The following is an 18,363-nucleotide window of genomic DNA, read 5'->3' as shown; positions in this document are numbered from 1 at the left end:
ATCCAACTCTTGATCTCAGCTCAGTTTATGATCTCACGGTTCCTGAGATCAAGCCCTGAGTCAGGCTGTATGCTGACAGTGCAGATCCTGCTTAGGATTCTCAGTCTTCCTCTCTCTCTGCCCCTCCCCCGCTCCAAATAAATAAATGTAAAAAAATTAAAAACCAGTCATAGTATGAAATAGCAGCCCCTAGTAACTTCTTCAAGTTCTATCTTCTTCAGAGGTTGACACAACTCTGTTCCATTCTTGGAAGCTTCAAAACATTCTCCACAAGATCTGGAACTTCATCCTCCTCTTCCTCTCTGGTAGCAAGTGGTGCTTTTCCATCCACAGATTGTGTGAGCAGAGCTTCAGCCAATCTTCTGAAATTGTCAGACTGTCTGCACCAAGTTGGTTTACCATACTGGGTAGCATTTCTGTCAGATGCTTCCTCTCAGCATGGCCTGTAATGACTGAACTTTAGGGTTGTTAGAGTGGATCAATACCAGAGGTATTGTTTACCCCCAACTTCTTTAAGGAGAACTGAAGTTTTTTATCATCTGCTGTAACCATTCTGCAAACTACCTCCTCTTTCAGGGAGCTGCTCCTTTCCCACCACTGCACACCTGTGCTTGCAATTTGGCAAATTTCTCTGGGTTCACACCAGTTTCGTTCTGCTCTCTTGTTGGAGCAGAAATGGGACCTCGAGGGGGTGAGGGCTGGCATTCAAGGGGTCTCTGGGCCAGCTGAGATTAGGTCATACTCACAGGGACACAAGATGGCAGTTACACAGGATTCACCATATTTAAAAAAAAAACATTTTAAACAATGTACTTTGAAATAACTTCAAGCTTACAGAAAAGTTGAAAGTACAGTGCAAAGCACTTTTTTTTTCCTGTTCTACTTTGGAGTAGGTTGCCAATGATGCCCTGCCACTCCCAAATTCTTGGGTGTATATTTCCTACAAATAAGGACATTTTCCTACAGAACAACACAACAGTTACAATCGGGAAATTAATGATGTTATATTACTATCGTCTGATCCTCAAAGCCATTCAAATTTCACCAACTGTCCCAATAATGTCCTTGAGAGCAAAAAGGTCTAGTTGGAACCCTTCATTTAGCTATCATGTGCCTACAGTCTCTTTCAATCTAAAACATTTATTTACTTTTTCTTGACTTTCATGATCTTGACACCTGTGAAGATGATAGACCAGTTACTTCGAGGAATGTCTCTCAGTTTGGGTTCGTCTGGTGTTTCTAATGATTATATTCTGATCAAGCAATTCTGCAGGAATATCACAATATTGAGACCATGTTTTTCACATTGCATTATATCAAGTGGTTCATGATTTTGATTTGTCTCATTACTGGTGATGTTTACTTTGATAAGTTGGTAAAGGTGTTATCTGCCAGGCTTCTCCACTGTAAAGTCAATTTTCATTCCCTTTATAGTTAATCTATATTTTGTATTATGCTGTTCCTCATACAACTATTCATTTATTCATTTATTCATCTTTATTAGTATGTACTTAGGAATTTCTACTTTATTCAAGGGTTTGTGGTCTATTCTTATCATTTTGATTTTGATGTTCTCATCAATGTTTTGTTGAATGAGCCCCTTCAAACAGCTCTGTATATCTTTGACATGTTCTCATCATTTAAAAAAAATGTTTACTTATATATTTATTTAGAAAGAGTGTGTGTGTGAACAGGGAAGGGGCAGAGAGAAAGGGAGAGAGAGAGAATCCTAAGCAGACTCTGTGCTGCCAGTGCAGAACCCAATGCAGGGCTCGAACCCATAAACCATAATATCATTACCTGAGCTGAAACCAAGAGTCGGGCGCTTAACCAACTAAGCCACCCAGGTACCCCAACATGTTCTCACCATTTTCTTTCTTCTTTCTTTCTTTCTTTCTTTCTTTCTTGTGCAAAAATGTGATTTTATTAAAGCACAGGGACAGGATCCATGGGCAGAAAGAGCTGCAGTGGGGTTGTGCAAAGTGACTATTTATATACCATGTAGTTGGGAGAGGTAAAGTCAAGAGAAAGTTTCCTAAAAGGACTTCCATATGCTAAAGAGGATTTGCAGATTACTGGAAGCCCAGCTATTGTCAAACTAAGGTTGTTTCTCCCTCTAGCAAAGCATTATCATTAAGATAGTAGGGAGTTCCTGGAGATTAGGCTATTGATGAGACATTTGTTTTTTGTTTTTTTAATTGTCACATGTTTGTTTTTCAGATATACTATTATATATATATGTATATATATATATATGTATATATATATATATATATGTATAATTTATTGTCAAGTTAGCTAACATACAGTGTATATGGTGTGCTCTTGGCTTTGGGAGTAGATTCCCATGATTCACCACTTACATAAAACATCCACTGCTCATCCCAACAAGTGCCCTCCTCAATGCCCATCACCCATTTTCTCCACCCCCCCGACCCCCCACCTCTTTCCACTCTTAGTTTGTTCTCTGTATTTATCTATTTATTTATTATTATTTTTAATATAATTTGTTGTCAAGTTGCCTACCATACAGTGTATATATACAGTGTGCTCTTGGCTTTGGGGGTAGATTCCTGTGATTCATTGCTTACATACAACACCCAGTGCTCATCCTAACAAGTGCCCTCCTCAATGCCCTTCACCCATTTTCCTCTCTCTCCTGACCACCTCCCATCAACCCTTAGCTTGTTCTCTGTATTTAAGAGTCTCTTATGGTTTGCCTCCCTTCCTTTCTGTAACTATTTTTTTCCCCTTCCCTTCCCCCATGGTCTTCTGTTAAGTTTCTCAATTTCCACATATGAGTGAAAACATATGATATCTGTCTTTCTCTGACTTACTTATCTCACTTAGCATAATAACTTCCAGTTCCATCCATGTTGCTGCAAATGGCAAGATTTCATTCTTTTTCATCACTGAGTAGTATTTTATATTTTATATATATATATATACCACATATTCTTTATCCATTCATCAGTTGATGGACATTTAGACTCTCTCCATGATTTGGCTATTGTTGATAGCACTGCTATAAACATTGGGGTGCATGTGCCTCTGTGAATCAACACTCCTGTATCCTTTGGATAAATTCCTAATAGTGCTATTGCTGGATGGTAGGGTAATTCCATCTTTAATTTTTTGAGGAACCTCCACACTGTTTTCCAGAGTGGCTCTACCAGTTTGCATTCCCATCTACAATGCAAGAGTTTCCCTTTCTCCACATCCTTGCCAACATCTCATTTCCTGAGTTGTTATTTTTAGCCACTCTGACCAGTGTGAGGTGGTATCTCAATGTGGTTTTGATTTGTATTTCCCTGATGATGAGTGATGTTGAGCATCTTTTCATGTGTCTGTTAGCCATTTGGATGTCTTCTTTGGAAAAAATGTCTATGCATGTCTTCTGTCCATTTCTTCACTGGATTATTTGTTTCTTGGGTGTTGAGTTTGCTAAGTTCAAAAAAGATTTTCTAATCATTTTTTGAGCACTTCTTTACTACTTTCTGGTCAAAAGGCTGTTCTAGGCTCACCCAGAATCAATAATTTTTTTCCACGAAGTTCTGGTCTTTTTCAGATCAGAAACGTGTTTACAAACCAAAATCTGGGTACTACGTGTGCTGGTTGCTTAAGGATTCCAAGGACCTTTCAGGGGACTGAGACTAAAATCCTAAGTACTGTTTCTGAAAGATTTACTTCATACTTATTTCTGTATTTATATGGAAAACAATGGATTCACACAGTTATCTTCAATTTCAGTCAATGCTCTAAGGTTAATTCTATTTTTCTCTCTTTCCATATTTATAATTCTCTCCTCCAGCAATGAGTAACCTGGCTCCCATTATCACCAATATATTTACTTGTTTGATGAATCCCTCTTTGTAAGCCAATCTTCCCACTATTGCCCCCTTTTTGCCAGCCAAATGCTCTCCCTGGTGGGCTCTGCCACTCCAACTAGATCACTACCACCACTTTTCTCCCCATTCCACTTAGAATTTGACACCCTAACCAAGCCACCATCCTGAGAAGATTCCTTCCTCACTCCAATTGGGCTCCAATATCCAAACCAGGTCATACTTCCACGTGAATGTCTTTCTGTCTACATGAGTACACTCCTCACCCTGCTCAGACTCTGATACCATACACCAGGTTACCCTCAATACAGATGTTTTCATTTCACTTAGTCTCCACTATTCCATCCTGGGCCACCCGGCTCTGCTCCTGCACCTCACTACCATCATTTGCCTTGATGGTCTCTACAGAAATGTTAGGGCAGGGGGAGCTCAAGGTGTGTCAAATTCATTTCTTATTGATTCCTATATGCTTATATTCTGTCTTGGATAGATTTGGGCTTTCAAAGCAGTCATATTGAAACCGGTCATTTCCTTCTGGGAATGGATGGTCTGAAAGCCAGATAACTTCCCCAATCTCTGTAAATGATAGTGAGGCCTACTCCCAAGTATATGTAGCTACAATGGTAGTAATTCAGGTGTCGCAGGTGTCCACAAGAAGAGAGCAGAGGCAAGACTGGGATGAGAAGAACTGGCACACCAAACAGTGTTGTTGGACCCGGCAGAAAGGATGGTCTTCTGGGCAGCACCTCCATTCCAATAAGAAACTACAATGCCATACAGAGAAATCAAGACCAACATCATTATAGAGATTAAACCCATGTATTAGGGTGTAGGAAAGGCCAAACCATGGCTTGTTATACAGGTGCCAGATACCAAGTCTATGGCAATAAAGCCAATGCTAGGTATTCTATGATGACAGGCCTGAGACTGTTAACCTGGTCACGATTAGTGTGATAAGTAAAAGTGTATTGGAGATCTCACAACTTCCCTAAGTTCAAGAGCTAGAGGGCTCACAAACTCCATAGTAAGTAATACTCACAGCTAAGATTTATTACACCAAGAGATACAGAGCAAAGCAACTGGTAATAGGTGTGCATTGGTAGAGTCCAGAAAGATCCAGCATACACTTCTGATGTCCTTCGTCATCTGAGAATCTTAGGAGTGCTCTCTCTCTACCTGGCAGGGAACTACAGGGACATGTGTGAAATGTCTCTGTCCAGGGAAACCTATTTGAATCTCATCGTCCAAGGTTTATATGGGAGGCTGGTTATGCAGGCATATGGTTCTAGCAACCAACCATAGCAACCAAAATTCTGTACCCCACTGATAGCCTGCATACTCATCATTAATCTTGATGTTCGTGCAAAGCACCCGATGGTCTGGTATTCTGAAGTCCATTGCTCCTAGTGTATGTGATAAAATCAATTGCTAGCTTCAAAAACTCTGCAAGAGTCACATTCCCAGGGATTGGACAAGAGTCAATCATGGTCCCTTGAGACACCCAAAGAGATATAACCAGACTTGCTTGTTAACTCTTTCCTCTCAGGAGGGCAACAATAATTCCAACTGGATGGTGCCAGAAAGTCAGAAGTTTAAAATATATAACTAAGACCCAGATTTGGTTAATTATGTTTTCTTATAAAATTGACTATCAACTATCAACATAAATACTAACTAATCTCTAATTTGGATTCATAAACTGATATGAAAGCCCAAACAACATTAAAAGAAGTGAGTATACTTAGGCACAAGTCAAGTACCTTCCTCATCCTAGAGAAATTATAAATGGAAGGCGTTTTGAAAATGATAAAACAGGGGCATCTGGGTGGCTCAGTCGGTTAAGCAACTGACTTTGGCTCAGGTCACGATCTCATGGTTTGTGGGTTGGAGCCGCACATCAGGCTGGTGCTGACAGTTTGGAGCCTGCTTGGGATTCTCTGTCTGCCTCTCTCTTTGGCCTCCCCCAATTCGTGCTTTCTCTCTTTGAAATAAATAAATAAATAAAAAGAAAGAAAGAAAATGATAAAGCATTATGTAAGCATGACTGCTGTTAATGTCCTGCAGGAAAGGCTCAGCCCTTCCCCTGAAAGAAGGCAACTTCCCAATGAATGATTTCTGATACAGATAAAGGCAAAGGATGGTGCTGAGATTTCTCTTGGTTTTCTTCAAGTCATTTTGTAGTTCATCACTGAATAAACCTCAGGTCAGCAGAAATCCCTCACCAGTGGTTGTCTTCCTTTTCTGCAGGATCCTCACTTTAACCTGCCAATAGGGCACCTCCCCTCACACCCTGTGGGAGTCTGAAAGACACATTTGCCATCCATAAAGAGGACATAAAACCTTATTTAGCTACACAAATGTGCCACAAGCTACACTTACGTGCAAAGGGCTGGACCAGATCAGTGTTTTGTACAAGTGATGCATGTTGAATTCATCCAGGGGAATTTTTAAAAAATAAAGACTCCAGGTATACTGAACCAGATTCTCCAGGAGAAGCACTACTGCAGATAGTCAGTGAAGAGGGCTTTCCTAACCTTCAGGTCCCTCCTGTTCCTCCTTTGAGCCCATTATCTAGAAGGCTCTGTGTGTGTCCTCCTTCCTCAAAGAGAGCCAGTCTCCTTCCTGTCAATCAAGAACAAGCCTGAATTCCAAAAGATGCCCCCAGGGTCTCTCCTGCTCCCACTAGTTGGCCTTCCAGTCTGTTCAAGCCTTGACAGATGTCCAGGGGTCCTTTCTTCCATGATGCCTCTGGGTTTCCTCTCCCATCCCTCTGTCTTGCCCTCTACCCCACCTCCCTCCATCTTGACCAGCCCTCATGGTCAAGGTCAACAAAGTTGGGAAGACCCGGCTCAGGCTCTGTCCTAGGAAGGCATCAGAGGATTCTTAAATTATTCAAAGTAAAGCTTTTATCACACACACACACACACACACACACACACACACACACACACCAGCAGCAGCAACTTTCTCTTGGCAATATCAACCACCTCTCACAGCATAAATAACTTCAAGGAGGCATTACCTCCCCTACCAGGTAAACCCTCATGGTGACGAGCACACCTCAGCTAGACAACCGGGTTTGAATCCCTACTTACCCACGGTATGACTTCGGTCAGTCACTGAACTTTTCTACACTTCAATTTCCCCATCTGTGAAATGTGATTAGAATAGTGCTTATTTCATGGCAGGTTATAGGATTAAGCAAGTTAACATCTCTAAGGCCCTTGAAAGGTGCCTGAGCCTAGTAAGTGCTGTAGAGTGCTGGCTATTTTTACCACCAGGAATGCAGTTCGGGGAGGATCACAGGCAGTGAAGGGGACCAAGAGCTCACGCAGTCATGTAGCATTCCGCCACTGTTACCTAGTGTTACCTAGTGTTACCTAGTTTACTGCAAAAAGAAGGTCCAATTTACTTTTATTATGGTGAGTGGTTCATGGTTCAGAAGGCTTTGACCCCTTGCCCCCACTGTCCCCAAGTCTAAACAAGCCAGGTGTGGATTTTCTCTCGATAATTCTTTGGCCCAAAACCATCCATTCCCCGGCCAACTCGCATTACCAGCTGATGCTCAGACAAGGTGCCTTTCTCAGGGAACTGCATTTATTTTTCAGGAGAGATTTTCGGAGGCAATGTTCCTTAACCTCACTATTACTATAGCCTTTTTCCAAATCAAAAATAAACATTACATCACTATTTCCCAGTTATATATTTAGCCGCTCTAAACATGCAGATATTTGAAATGATCTAATCTGGTTTCCTCATTTTATAGGTATAAACTGAACCCCCAAGGACAACTCATGTATCTGAGGTCCCACAACTAATCGTTGGTATCTGCCTCTTGGCCTGCAGCTTAATGCCTGCCCTATGCACCTCACAGCCTCCCCTAGAATGCTGAGGCCTGAGGGAATTGCTCTCCTGGGCCCCTCACACTGGTGCAAGAACAGGGTTCCACTGCATTTTAATTATTTATTGATAAATTTGAAATCTTTAGGGGTAAAATCATAACGTACCAGGGGTAAAACCAATACCAGAAGGTTGAGAGCCAGAATCATAAATTCATTTCACTAATTTTTGGAGTAGAGATTCTTCTTTAAAAAAGTATTTGAGAAGGGCAAATGAAGAAAGAAGGAGAAAAAACCTCCAGGAAAATTAAGGTCAATTAGTTTAACATCAGGCTGAGAAAATAAGATGTGCATTCCATATTCACCTTGGTGGGAACATCATGAAATGAAGGAGGCAGCATTTCCCTCTGAGATGATAAATCGAGTTAAATTAACCAGATTTCTTTGATAAGATTACAAATGGAATACATGGAATATTATGATAAATGTCATATTTCTGTATACAGTGGATGTAGAAAGAAACAAATGCAATTCTCATCTTTTCATCTGGATTTCAGCTAGGGAACCTCAACTCAACTCAGTCCTAGATAGGAATTGCTTGTATTCGGGTGATCCTTCAAATACGCCCAGTCAATCATGCCAATGTTGGGTGAGTTAAGTGATTAGCAGAAATGAGGAAGCCATTTCAATTCTGGACTGGGCTCCCATGTCCATGGCTTCATAGATACAGTGGGAGAAGTATTCCCATGGTGCCTGTGTCCCCAGCCCTGCAGAAACTGCTGGGGCTGTGGTTGTGTCCGTGGAGCTGAAGCTTCCAGCTGGCATCTTTCCACTCACCAGGGGCCTTTCTCCTAGCAACAGTTTGGGCTTATCATCCTGCAGATCCCCATGGGCTGTTGTGAATCATCCAATGTTATGAAGGTTTTATTGATGCGGTCCAACAGTGAGCGCTGCTTGAACAGTTAGAGGTAAACCACATAACGCTGGGCGTGGCATGCTGTTTATAATCCTAACATTCGGTCTCCTGCTTTCCAGGTCTCACAGGTAAAATACACAATGATAGGGGTGTCTGGGTGGCTCAGTCGGTTAAGCCTCCAACTTCGGCTCAGTTCATGATCTCGCGGTTCGTGGGTTCGAGCCCCGTGTCGGGCTCTGTGCCGACAGCTCAGAGCCTGGAGCCTGCTTCAGATTCTGTGTCTCCCTCTCTCTCTGCCCCTCTCCTGTTCATGCTCTGTCTCTGTCTCAAAAATAAATAAACATTAAAAAAAATTTTTTTTTAAATATGCAATGATACACTTTTAGGTTTTCATTTTCCAGAAACCATAGAACCGTGGATCCTCACTTTTCTTAGAATCCTCTTTTTGTAATTTCAGAGAAAAACAAAATCTCCCCTCAGGAACCTTAAATGCATATTACTAAGTGAAAGAAGTCAACCTGAAGAGGCAGCATACTGTATGATTCCAACTATATGACAGTCCTGGAGACGAAAAAGTATGTAGATGGTAAAAAGTTCAGTGGTTGCCATGGGTTAGGGGCTGGGAAAAAGGATGAGTCGGTGGGCACAGAGGACTTTCACTGTAGTGAAAATCCTCTATGTGGAACTGCAATGATAGATACACATCATTTTGCATTTGCCCAACCCATAGAATGTACAACACCAAGAATGAACCCTCAGGTAGACAGACTACAGGCTTTGGGTCATTATGATTTGTCAATGCAGGTTCATCATTGGTAAAAAATGCACCATTCTGGGGCACCTGTGGGGCTCAGTCGGTTAAGCATCTGACTTCAACTCAGGTCAATGATCTCTCGGTTCTTGAGTTCGAGCTCCACATCAGGCTCTATGCTGACAGCTCAGAGCCTGGAGCCTGCTTCAGATTCTGTGTCTCCCTCTCTCTTTGCCCCTGTCCCTGTTGCACTCTCTCTCTCTCTCTTTCAAAAACAAATAAACATTAAAAAAAATTTTAACAAATGCACCATTCTGGTGAGTGATGTGAGTCATGCGGGAGGCTAGACATGTGTGGGGACAGGAGAGATATGGGAAATCTGTTCCTTCTTCTTAAACTTGCTTAAAAAAATAAAGTAAAAACAAATCTTCCCTCCATCCCCAATTTTTTCCCCAAGTCACATGAAACACAACTAAAATCTGATCCTGACTGACAACCTCCCTGTTTTCCCTGTTTCTCTCTCTCCTCTCCTCTCCACCGGGTACATTTCCAGATTTGTTCTTTGTGCACAAAGGAACCATTTCCGCAGATAAGCCCAGCTGGTTCCCATGTGCCAGATCTATGCCAAGCATGTGCTTCTCCCAAGAAATATGCCACAGTGCCAGGCTCTCAGATTCCCTCTCCCTGACTCAAGGAGCCTCTTTAGCCTGTAGCCAGCCCTGACAGTGCCCCACCCATCTCTCTTTCTCTCTCTGTCTCTCTCTCTGTCTCTGTCTCTCTCTCTCTCTCTCTCTCTCTCACACACACACACACACACACACACACACACACAGAAGCCTGCGCTTCTCCAAGAGCTTTTCCTCAGAGTTAAACCCCAGGACCACTCCCTCAACCCATAATAAATGGATAAATACCCCACCTTCCTCACCCCTAAGGGTGACAATTCTCAGCCATATTCCACAGCCTTTTATGTGTCCCCAGCAGAACTGAGCCTCCGTTGCCCATAGTAATCTGCTCAGCCACACACTTACATGCACTAATTGCACCCAGATCCTTGTCTCGCGGTCTGTTTGCGGCGAAACTCAAATTAAAATGGACTTGTTACTCTCCTCCTCAAAAAACTTCTGACTCTCCATTCTCATCTTCCTTACCACATTTCCATAGAGGCAGTGTCCTGCACAAGGTTAAATGCTGTTCCTTTCCTCTTGAACCTGACTGGGAATGTCCTACCTCCACCTCTGAACCTGAGGTTGCCCCTCTTAGTAGTTCCTGTCCCTCATGCTCAACATTCAAATAGACCAACGAAAACCAGCTCCGCAGGGTATCTTGTTTCTCTCCCTCTCCTTCCCTCAACTATGCGGTTTAGTGACTCAGTCTGTTTGCTGTTCTTACTCCCCCCTGCCACCCGCTTACTTCCTATGTCATTTCAATCCATGTTCCTTACTTCCTTCCGGAAACGGTTCTCAAACCGGCCTTCTCAGCCTTGTGCCTCTTTGATGTCTCTGTGCACTTGGAGAGTCGATAATCCCCACTTTTCTTACAGGATCTCCTTTCTTGGCATAGTACTCCACATGTTTTCTCAGCCTATCCATTTTACCTCACCCACCTCTTCCCATTAAGAGTGTACTCAAACTCAAGGCTCAGCAGAAACCCCACCTCCTCCATGAAGCCTTTCCTGACCACCCTGGTAGAAGTGACTTCTTTCTTCTGAATCCATTAAGTGCCAAATGTCTTAAATTCTGCCTCATATTGTAGTCATGTATTTTATCTCCCTGTCTACATTACAAGTTCCTTGGGGTCAGAGACTTCGTTAGTATCATTGCATGTCACATACAAACTTAAACAAGAAACTCAATAAATTTCTGTGGAACAAAATGCCTGATTTGCTCTCGAGATAGTTCAACTCTAATAAATTTAACAAATAATATCAAAACTTGAAGGCATTTGTCAGTGTGACATCTTCTCATGTTCTCTTTCTACTCTTTCCTCTGCTGTGATCAGAAACTTGTGATAACATTTACATGTTAAGACTCTTCTTGGGGCGTCTGGGTGGCTTAGTTGGTTAAGCTTCCGACTCTTGATTTCAACTCTGGTCATGATTTCACGGTTTGTGAGATGGAGCCCCATGCTGGGGTCCGTGCTATTAGCAGGGGAGCCTGCTTGGGATTCTGTCTCTCCCTCTCTCTCTGCCCCCTCCCCCCCTCATACTCTCTCTCTCTCAAAATAAATAAATAAACATCTTTTTTAAAAGATAACATTTAAAAGACTCTCTATTCTTGCCTGGCTCTCTTTGGTTTCTATTATGACTGTCAGTAAATAGCTCTATTATTAAGTACAAATCGCTTTCTTTCTCATCAGTCTCTGGCCCTGGAGATCTGGCTCTTCCCCTGGGATGGGAGGTGCCCGAAGATGTGACTAGGCAACTGTTCAATTTGCTTACATCATAGGAGATGCCCCGGGGCGTAGGGCTGTGTTGATGTTCAGAGATGGGGCCTCTAAGGAGATAATCTTCAACCTCGTGTTTGCTCACAGCTCTCCTCTCTGGCTCTTGAGTCCCCACGATTCACAGTGTGTGACTGCCAAGTACATCCCTGTAGACCGATGGGCTTCCCTCTGCTTCACAACCCAGACTATCTCTAACCTGGAAAAGAATCTCCATTTCCTCTCCCTAAGTGTCTCTCTTCCATTCACATCACTGACAATAAAAACTTAAGCGGCACCTGGGTGGCTCAGTCGGTTGAACGACCGACTTTGACTCAGGTGGTGATCTCGAAGTTCATGAGTTCAAGCCCCGCACTGAACTCACTGCTGTCAGTGCAAAGCCTGCTTCTAATCTTGTCTCTCTCTCTCTCTCTCTGCCCCTCCCCTGCCGGCATGTGCTGTCTCTCAAAAATAAAATAAAATAAATTATATTTAAAAAAACTTAAGTCATTTTATTGCATAATTGGAAATGACTTTTCAAATGCCAACAGAACCATCTGAGGTATACATTTAAATGAATACGAACGGCTACTGATTGAGCGCAAAGAACAGTCAAGGAGTCTGGGAGCACCAAACCCAGTCTTTGCTCATTGTGGGGAGAGCAGCACCAGGTTTGGTAAGGGTGTCACTGAATAAGTGAAGGGGTCAGAATGAAGGGCTTCAAAGGTCAATTTGGGATTTATATCACCAAGTATGAACTTATGAGAATGAAAGCAGGATGAGAGAGGGCTCCATGTGCTGGGCACAGTCCCTTCTACCTCACTTCACAGCCCTTCATTTTCCTCAGTGTCTCTCTCTCTGACCTTCCTCTCTCTCTACTTCAGTCTTGGGGATTGGCTTCCTCAAGGACAAACAAATGCCCCTGGGACAGCCGCATCCCTGGTCTCCCAGTTATCAATGGAAGAGTCGCAACATCCCTCACCACCTCCTCCCCAAGAAAGACAGCAAAAAAAAAAAGACATGCAAATCAGTAATGGTTTCTTCAGTGGCTAGGGTCCCAGCTGTGCCCTCATCCCCCATGACTCAGGCAGGTGACAGGACCTCACAGAAACAGGTTTTAGGCAAGGTTCTGCGATGGTTTTGCTGATGAAAGTCTCCAAGGACTTTGGCTTACTTCAGCTCTCCACACACCTATGATTTCAGTTCCTTCAAAAGCAGTAATTAAACGCTTAGGCTCTGACACCAGAAACGCCTGCATTTGAGTCCTTATTCCTCTACGTACTATCTCTGTGACCTTGGGCAACTGACCGGCCCACTCAGCTTCCTTCCCTATCAAGAGAGGTAGTAATAATACATACCTCATTCACTTGCTGGGAGGATTGAATTAAATAATCCATTTAAAGTACTTGGCACATTTCCCAGTACATAGCAAGCACACAACATATCTTAGTAATTAATTATATTATTTAGATAAGCAGGTTGACCCACATTTTCCTTCAAATTTCATGAAACCATATTCATTCTAGAACCTGTCCACTCACCCAAGCCCATGACCCCACCATGCAAATTCGGGAATGCCTTTTGAACCCAGTTGAGGTCCTTTGACTTTCTTGCATGTCATGGAAGTATGATGTGGAACTCTTTTGAAATTTTGTTCCAGTGTCTGCTTTTTTTTCTGATCAAGATAGTTGACCTTGCACAGGTGGCCTCATGTTCTCTCCCAGCAAGCCCAGGGGATAGCATTGCAGCTATGGGTTTAGGTAGGGGAGGAGATGGGGGAGTGGGGACAGAGGGCTGATGCTTGTTGCAGCATCCAGCTCTTGCCCAGGAGGTTCCCTCAGGGCTGATCCAGTTCTGTTGGAGTGCGGGGCAAGTCTAAAAGAAAAATTTTTGAGATTGTTTCTGATGTGGCCTGCCTAAGCCAATTTGGTCACCCACAATTATTGGGTCCTTTTAAGGATGAATGGATATGGGTCACCACAAGGTAAGTAGGTTTGTTACATGAAACTACCTCTCTTTTGGGCAGTTTGTTACAAATGAAAGCAAGTCTCAAGAGAACTCTGTCACACCTCCAGATATTTACTAGCAAGCTGGCAAATAATAGTTGTAGAGCTTGTTCTGTAAGTTCCATGAAATGGCAGCTCTTTGCTCTCTCTGGCATGCCATCAAGGATCTTGCATGAAAGTTTTGCTTAAGGTGCACTCAACAATGTCCTCGCGGCAGGATTCAGCAGACGTGGTCAGGACTGGGTGAGAGACTCCTCTGGAAGCCCAGGACCCAGGACTTGGGCACCATTTCAAAGTATACAGACAGCAGGCTTGCAGGGGTAGGAGGATCACAACAATGTAACAATGTTTAAAGCTTGTTCACACAGCTTAAGCCCCTGTCATTTCTCCAGTGGAAAATCAGTAAAGCTAATGGTTAAATCCTTGGTGATGATCTGAGATAAGGCTAACTGAAAGGCCCAGAGTTTTCCTCTCTGGAATATGGGCTCTAATATGGAATAGTTTTTCAAATGCCAACTAAACACCCCTAAATTGAAACCCCAGTTAAGAATGGGAAGACCACAATTTACACACACACACACACACACACACACACACAACACCTTTGCTTAAGTACTTAAAAGTAAATTGCAGACCATATAACAGCTTACAGCCTTTCAAATCTCTTTTTATGTTTAAAATTTCCTTTTAATTTTTTTTTTTTAATGTTCATTATTGAGAGAAAGAGAGAGAGAGAGGAGAGAGCGGAGGAGGAACAGAGAGAGAAAAATACAGAATCTGAAGCAGGCTCCAGGCTCTGAGCTGTTAGCACAGAGCCCCACGTGAGGCTCGAACCCACAAGCTGTGAGACCATGATCTGAGCTGAAGTCAGACACTTAACCAACTGAGCCACCCAGGCACCCCTCTTCTTGTGTTTTAAAAGTAAATTACAAGGCTGCCTGGGTGACTCGGTTGGTTAAGCATCTGACTCTTGATTTTTGACTCAGGTCATGATCTCATGATTTGTGAGTTCGAGCCCCACATCAGGCTCTGCTCAGAGCCTGCTTGGGATTCTATTCCTCCCTCCCTCTCTGCCCCTTCCCCACTCACTCTCTCTCAAAATATATAAACTTTTTAAAAAAGTTTATAATAAAAAGTGAATTACTGCCAGTGTAACAGCTTACAGCCCTTCAAATCTCTTTTTGTGTTATCCAAATAGAAAAACACTAGACACAAAGTCATAGAATGAAGATCACACCCAGGCTCAGTATTGTGCCCAATAACATAGCTGGCTACGTGCATGACCCTCAATCCTCCGTCTGCTTACCTGCCATCTCTCTAGGTTTATCCTTCTGTTGGCAACCCAAACCATCTGAGGAAAGTGCCCCTACAGTGACTACATGATAAGATATAGAAAAAAATCAGAGTCTCTTTTTGAGAGAGAGAGAGAGAGAGAGAGAGAGAGAGACAGCACAAGTGGGGCAAGGGCAGAGAGAGACATGGGAACAGGGGATCCGAAGTGGGCTCCACCCTGACAGCAGAGAGCCTGACACTGGGCTCAAAGTCACAAACTGAGAGATCATGACCTGAGCCAAAGTCAGACACTTAACAACTGAGCCCAGGTGCCCCTCCATTTTTTTGAAGTGGAAAAAAACTCAGGGTCTCTTAAAGGGTAGATCTTGGTGCCCTGAGCATCTACTGCAAATGGTTCATGGAAAGGTTACAGGGCAGGGGCCTGGAAGATGTCCCTGTGAAAGGAACCCAGAAGGACACAGTCCCTGGTCATGGAGGAGCCGTGAGTGAACAGAGATTAGACACCTGGATGTGGGAGGAAACTGGAAATCGGAAGTCAAAAAGGAGAAGTGCAAGACACAGTTGATTACATACGACCTTGAACATGGAACATGAACAGATTAAGTGTCCATCAGCTGCCTTTGCTATTCATGACTTTCCAGATTAGCCAGTTCACGTGTGGGTGACTTATTTTTTTATTTTTTTTATAATTTTTTTTTACATTTATTTTATTTTTTTAAAGACATAGAGAGACAGAGCACAAGTTGGGGAGGGGCAGGGAGAGGAGACACAGAATCCGAAGCAGGCTCCAGGCTCCGAGTTGTCAGCACAGAGCCTGTCGAGGGGCTCGAACTCACAAACCATGCGATTATGACCTGAGCCGAAGTCGGACACTCAGCTGACTGAGCCACCCAGGCGCCCCTCAAGTGTGGGTGACTTTTTAGTAAGTAGTGCTGATTATTCATTCTGGAGAACTTTGACCAAGAGGTTCTTACATTTTAGTTCGGTTAGGCTCACCAGGGGAATTTTTGTAATGCAGATTCCACAGCCCCATGCCCAGATGTCCACATTCAGTATGTATGGAGTGGGACCCAGAAATGTGTATTTTTAAATACCCCAGGTGTTTCTATTGCACACAAACCAACGGGTACCACTGCCCTAGGTTTAGTGTACTTTTTTTTTTCTGCAACAAGGAAAAGAGCTCTATTAATTATTTAAGTACCACATACTCCATGTAAAATTTGAACAATTCCTAAGAGTGTAAAGGAGAAAAAAAAAATATCCAGCTGAAATCCTAGCACCGGAGATGTTTGGTTCTCTTATGAACATTTTAGAAACTATCACCTCAGGAAATGTTTAGGCATCAATGAATATGTATACTCTTGTATAAGTAAAATCATATATATTTGGATGCATACATATTTAAATGCATTCTTTTTTCTTTTGTTCTCTTTAGTTACCCTCCCCGACTCCTGCCCGTATCTCTACCACCTGTGATTGTGTGTCTCTTCATATTTTTCTCTGTTTGCATAATCATATAAAAATATCTACATGAGATTTTTGTCATTATTTGACCAAAATATGTGTGAGTGTGTGTTTTAATATTCACCATATATGTATATACATACGCTGATCTAATGATTCCTTTTAGTGGCCCCGGTGCACGGTACTCCATGATATGGCACAACAGGATCATTTGCTGTTTCCCGTATTTTGCCACCACCAACAGTGCTGTAAGAATCATGCCCTGCCCTCAAGGGGTTTATAATATTTTAGGCTCAGCTGTTGTGTTTGGAGGCGGATCCATCAGCTTTTTGTTGTATAACACACCAAAACTCAGTGGTTTAAACTAATAATCATTTGACTCAGAGTGAGGCCTGTTGGGTGGTCCTCCTGCTCTGGGCTGGCTCAGCTCATATCTATTGGACTCCTACATGCATTTTTGGTCAGCTGGTCTCACTCACTGCCACTTGGCAGGCTGTTTGGTCTGGGGCTGTTTGAGGAGGGCCTCAGCAGGGACATCTTGTCTGCTCTGTGTGGGCCCTCCTCCAGGAGGCTGCCCTGGTTTTTTTCACATGGTGTTCACAGGGTTCCAAAGAGCAGCAAGAGAGCACAAGGCCCAATGTGCAGGTCCTTTTCAAGTTTCTGCTTGCACTTCTGCCACATTAACTTTTCTTTCCCAAAGCAAGACACACGATCAAGCTCAGAGTCAGTATGAGAAATGGCTACTGAGGGGGAGCAGAATTTGCTAGCCCCATTCAACTTTGACATTTTCATCTCAAGGCAATTGAGTGGAAGCAGATACAAGAGAAGCCTCTCTGCCCTCCCCCTATTTGCCTAAAAGCAAGACACAAATTTGTACAGAAGTCAATCACCGACAACCCTAGCCCCTTATCATCCCAGAGAGGGCATGAGAAGACTGTCTATAACTTTACTGGCTAGACCTTACCTTCCTTTGGTGTCCTATATATTTGCCTTTTCATAACTTGCTGCCCGAGAAACTCCCAGTCTTTTTGTTTTGTGTTGTCACTTCTCTGAAAGTTTATTATTTTTGTTCTGATGTTATATAAGCCTAAGTTCTAGCCACCTGTTTGAGTTACTCATCTCTGAGTTTCTCCCATGTGTATATGAAATATACATGTTAATAAACTTGTTTGTTTTTCTTGTGAATTGTCTTGTGTTATAGAGCCCCCGCAAAGAACCCAGAAAGATAGAAGGAAAAAGACTTTCCCCTCCCCTATACTACCCAAGAGTATGGATTTAAGGAGGGGAATTATGCTTGCCATTCTTGCTGACAACTTACCACAGGAACTGTCTGCTAAGAGGTTCTACACGGTTAATAGAAAACCAAAAGCCTTGGGAAACTGGCGAATCACAAGAAAAGAACCTGTCATTTCCTGCCCAAAGGTTGGTTCCAACGATGTGACAAAGTCAGCACATTTCTGATGATCTAAGTGTTGCAGAACTTCTCACTCCAGGACTCCTGGGACACAGTCTCCAGGAGAGCTGATTGACACTTTCTGGTCTGTTCTCTCTCCCTCCACAAATGCTCCCAAAGGAGAGCTGTCCTGGCAGCTGCTGTCAGCACCTGCTACTATGAGGCCTCAGAAAAGTTCCTTTTTCCTTGGGGCTCATGTATCCAGGGGTTGTATGTGTATATCCTGTGGAGTGACCCATTTAGAGCGAGTCTTTAGTGGAACACCAAGCTCCCACTGGTATTATTTTTCTGACTCTGCACTGCTATCTCTCAGGGTCATCTCTGTTGCCCGCTTTTGACTTTGGTCTTGGGAAACTTGGATTCTAGTCATGTGCA

General features: G+C 43.0%; 1 pseudogene; it reads right to left on the bottom strand.

Annotated features, from left to right (window-relative positions):
* Window positions 1-217: 217 nt before the first annotated feature.
* On the bottom strand, window positions 218-6,891 carry LOC125919772 (transcription factor BTF3-like; annotated as a pseudogene).
* Between the last annotated feature and the right edge of the window lie 11,472 nt (window positions 6,892-18,363).

The sequence above is a fragment of the Panthera uncia genome, chromosome B4, assembly GCF_023721935.1.
Source record: "Panthera uncia isolate 11264 chromosome B4, Puncia_PCG_1.0, whole genome shotgun sequence".
Classification (NCBI taxonomy): Eukaryota; Metazoa; Chordata; class Mammalia; order Carnivora; family Felidae; genus Panthera; species Panthera uncia.
Note: the sequence above shows the minus strand (reverse complement) of the source record. Positions and strands in the feature narration are given on the sequence as shown.